Source organism: Aplysia californica, unplaced genomic scaffold, assembly GCF_000002075.1.
Source record: "Aplysia californica isolate F4 #8 unplaced genomic scaffold, AplCal3.0 scaffold00055, whole genome shotgun sequence".
Taxonomy (NCBI): Eukaryota; Metazoa; Mollusca; class Gastropoda; order Aplysiida; family Aplysiidae; genus Aplysia; species Aplysia californica.
This window is the reverse complement of record NW_004797325.1, coordinates 1,908,170-1,913,095: the sequence shown is the minus strand read 5'-3', so window position 1 is coordinate 1,913,095 and position 4,926 is coordinate 1,908,170.

Sequence of the window (4,926 nt, the reverse complement as noted above, 5' to 3'; positions counted from 1 at the left end):
ATGTGTGTGTGTGTGTGTGTGTGTGGTGTGTCTGTGAATTGGTGTTGATCTTTCGGCAGCTAATTACTTGAATTATGCCGTTCTTGAAAGTGAAACATGTACATTGATGAACCGGGTTTTTTTTCTCTCTTGGTTACCAAGCAGCCCTATGATCATCTTCAGTCTGTGGCATTAGGGCTAGGCTCTTCGCAAAAGACGTGAGTTCGATTCTCGAGTTAGGGCAATTTTTAAATCAAGAATTTAATTATTATAATTTGATAATAGTTCTTTCATCGCATTTATCTACGTTGTAGGGCATTCTCTATGCGCTTTACAATTAGCATTACCCCACCAGAACACGACTCAGAAACATTCTCGGCTTCCCGGGAAGCATAACCAGTCTTTTGGGGTGTTGTTTTTCACTTAGCCAGGATGGGCCCTGACACTGACATGATGATGCTGTATCGAAGCAGCCCGCCTCTCGAAATGGCCAAAATTGTGTCAACGAGACTATACATATTTCAACGTACACTCTGTATTTGTATGTATTACGAATTCCAAAATAGCTGTCTATGACGCAGTGACCTACAGGTTGGGTACACCCTCGAACGGTGAACCTGTTGCCCCTGGGGTGCTTCGAACAACGAACTTTTTGTAAACGATTGTTGAACTATTTCAATTGATTGTGCTTAACGGAGAACCGGTGCGTTACCTTGATTGATTCAGAACGCAAGTTCTAGATAATCTTGATAATTTGTACGTGTTCATTCTTGTTTTGATTTAAGTTAATAAGAAACCACCTTCTGTTCAGTTCTTACGTTAATTCTCCCTTATTTCAATTTTATCGAGTGCAATACATTTGTAACAATTACTTTGAGTGGGCATTTCGATTACTTATGACTTCATCCTCCGAAGGCTTTCAGAAAATCTTAGATTTTTAGATCAAAGGAAAGTCGAAAAATATATTGGTCGTTCGATGATGCTCCCCATAGGTTGTAGGTTGTGTGGTTTGCATGGACCGTATCATACTTTGTTTGGGTAGGTAAAAGATGAAGAGACAATTGTTTTGCTTTTTCGAATCAAGTTTACTCTAAGAAACACATATACATATAGCACAGAGCACAGACTTCTACCGTAAACGTAAGGAGAATAAGGAGGACAATCCAGAAATACAAAATACTAACACAGTAAAACAGTATGTAGTATTGATGACGAAGAGATATTATCATAATATTATGATTATTTGGATTCCTTAAGGAAAAAAAATAGAGAAGAACGAAAACATTAAACCATTACTGTCCACGCGTCTAAAACCAGGCAGATGGACATAGCTTGTATGGCCCAGCACACCCACGTTTGTCAATACACAACAACAATGAAGTCCCGTCTGTCTACCCACGTCAGACAAACCTCCCGTCTCTGTGCGCGGGCCGGCGGATGACGTATGCTGTTGACCACTCGGCCAATCACAACCATGAGGATAGCAGCAGAAGATTTGTGTCAACGATCATTCAGACATTTTTTATATGACATGACAATTGCACGATACATCATAATCTCTCACACGAAAGAAAAAAATCGTGTTTGATAAATCTGATAAAACAAATTGTACCAGCACACCCAACAATTTATATTTCATGTCGATCTAAACCTATTGCGACAAACCGAGTTGTGATCGTACTGGTATACTTTCAGCGTACTATAAAAAAAAAAAAAACATTGTACAGGAAATACAGTAATATGTTGCCACCTGGAACACACACAAGACACTCTATGGAGTTTTATACAAGCTAGATAATGTATAAAACTGAATAAAACTGTCAAGATCTGGCAATTGGGAGGCAAAAGCTATGTCATGTCTTGCTGGCTGATCATGTGGCCTCCCTGAATACAATGTTCATCCTCCCCTCTCTCGTATGATAACTTTAGCCGAAAAAAGCAGACGATTAACGCCGCTTGGGCTTGAGTCTAAAACTTAAAAGCTAGCGTCAGCCATTTTGCTAACACATCGCTGCCCTATCATTGCCATATCGTTGACATATCGGTATCAGGAAAAGCTTAACATTAAGTAGAGTTCGCCCTCATTCTGTTCTCTCTTTCTCATCCGTCATAACGCCACAAAAACACACGCATTACCGTACGTTCGTACGTAAACCAGCTGTTCAGTTCAACATGTACTTACTTAAATAAAGCTACAGTGGTATTATAATATGCACATCTGACAAAGTATATCTATATACAAAAGTATGCTACTACAAATCACTACCACAGTTTTCGGGACTGGAAAACGCCCGTGTGAAAACGTAATCATCAACATAAAAGAAATCGAAAAAAAAAAGATGTACATGTACATGGAATATGACGCTTCTACATAGTATGTTCACATATATAGCAAATAGTTTGCAGCCTCAGTATTATGAGAAAATTATGACCAAGATATGTTCTTTGCGATCCTCAGCAGGAGACGTCACACATATATTGCAGGCGTGGACACGTGACCTTTGACACACACCGGAAGCAACAATGGAAGCGACGTCTGCACATGGCGGAGACATGGACAAGCAAAAAAAATCGGATTTCAAAAGATGGTATAAACGAAACAAAATAATTAATCGCAATGAAAATTACACATAAAAGGGCATTTCAGTTTCGTATATCACACACCAGGAATTTACATTACTAAGGGCAACAGACTTTTAAAACACCAATCACTATGCTGATCCCAAAATCCTGTGACGATGCCTGAAACTTCTCGAACTTGTTGACGGTTCTGTAAAAACAACAAAAAACTGGACTTACTTACGTCTGGTTTGCGGACCGCCCAACATGAAAAGCATACAAAGTCCCTATACCGAGAACAAGCCAGGGGCCCTCATTTTTATTTTCCAGATATCGAAGTAGAGGATACATCATTTTGTTAATGCCTCTACGCCATTGACCTTGGAACTGCAGCCCTCCAGTAGACGTTAAGGAAAACGAGTTTTGCAGACGTTTAGTGTTTATTTCTGAGAAGCCAGAGATTCAGAGCTATAAAAACTCGAACTGTGAAGAAAATGAGTGGGAAACAAAAGGAACAGAATGGCGTCAGCTACGGTGAAAGTTATATATCCCGACGCTTTACAACCGCAAGTCTGGAGTAAAAAAATCGAGACAAATCGACAGTCCGAATGCCCAAATCATCCAGGTACTGAATCATATAGTAATCCTCTTGAATAAACAACTGCACTTCGACTCAGTACGGACAAAATATCGACGGCAACAACAAGAACAACACCAACGACGACGACAAAAACAACAATCTCCCTCTGTGGGAATAATGAGCTATAAATATACATATAGGTCCTAAGGTTATTGCTGCATGATTTCACTTACTTGTTCTTTATGCCAAAATGAGTTACAACAACACAACAATAAAACACGATGGACCAATGGCAGGCAAGCACGTCCGCGATTTCCCCCAATGACAAGACAGTCGTTGGCGGTGAAGCAAATTCAAACTCTCCATCTATGGCATGAGAGCCAAAGGCTGGCAAGCAAGTCCATGCTGTCCACCAAAGAAATGACAGCTATGACGTAAAACAATTGACACACAAGACGCGACATTGATTATCAGCGCCCAACCAGATGAACAGCAAATAAAACCATGAGTGCGCGGAATAGGGTGAGCATTGTGTAGAGGCAATTCATCAGTTCGCAAGTGATCTATGTACAAACACAAAGTCTGAGGTAGCTCTGGTGCTCAGATCTGAGGCGTCGGGGGTTCGAGCCCGTGGGCTCACAGTGATCGTAGGGGCAGAAGGTCAAACACACAGCAGAATAATACAAGTATGGGGAGAGTTAATAATAATAGGTCCAGATGTAAAGGTGTGGCGAGTGTGCGTGCGTGCGTGTGTGTGTGTGTGTGAGTGTATGTGTGTGTGTGTGTGTGTGTGTGTGTATGTGTGCATGTGTGTGAGTGTGTGTCGTATGTTTATGTGTATGTGTGTGTGCGTGTCTGTGAGTGTGACGTGCAATAATGTGTATGTGTTTGTATGTGTGCCTGTGTGCTAAATTTCAAAAAGAGTTAGAGGAGAAGAAGAAGAAGAAGAAGAAGAAGAAGAACAAGAAGAAGAAGAAGAACAAGAACAAGAACAAGAACAAGAAAGAAAGAAAACATATTTACACTATCTGCGATGAACATTCAATCAACTCTAGAATCGCTCTTGTATTTCTACAACAAACAGTTCGAAACATATCCCCTCACGGTAGAATTACTTAAACGATCGATCATAAACAAAACTCTTTTCGGACTTGAGTTATTTGCTTTTGAACGTGTCTACAAACCCGTGGCATCTTTACGCGCTGGCTTGTGTTCTTTTTCCCTTTTTAAAATTTTGTTTTGTATTGTTTTAATTTTAAGCCTTTTCTTGGCACTATTTGGAAAAAAATCTTGAGAGAGGATTTAATTAACTCTAATAGCCTGCGCGGGGGTGTTGCTGAGCTTTGCTGGTTTGGAGAGCTAAGGGTTAAATTCAATTAACTGTAATTGGTTGAAGCAGTTTGAGAGAGTAATGTTTTGTTTTCTTTTCGATTTTAAAATGCAAAAAAAAGTATTCAGATGTTTGAAGAAGCAGAAGGAAGGCAATATTTATTTAACACTCGTTTGACAAATGTTTCATGAACTGTGAAAAAGGTCATTGTCTCTATTGCGTATTTAAAATGTCTTGCTGTCATCATTTAAATGTTAAGTGTATTATATAATGAATATTATCGATCAGCATCAATCATGTAACAGTCAGCAAGTCTTGAGTATATTATATTATTATATCGTCCTGTACTTTGTTTAACGGGAAGAAGAGGAAAAGTAATCGATGGTGTAAGTCTCCTTAACATTCTTCCTCGCCCCTACATATATGCACACACACACACACACACACACACACACACACACACACACACACACACACA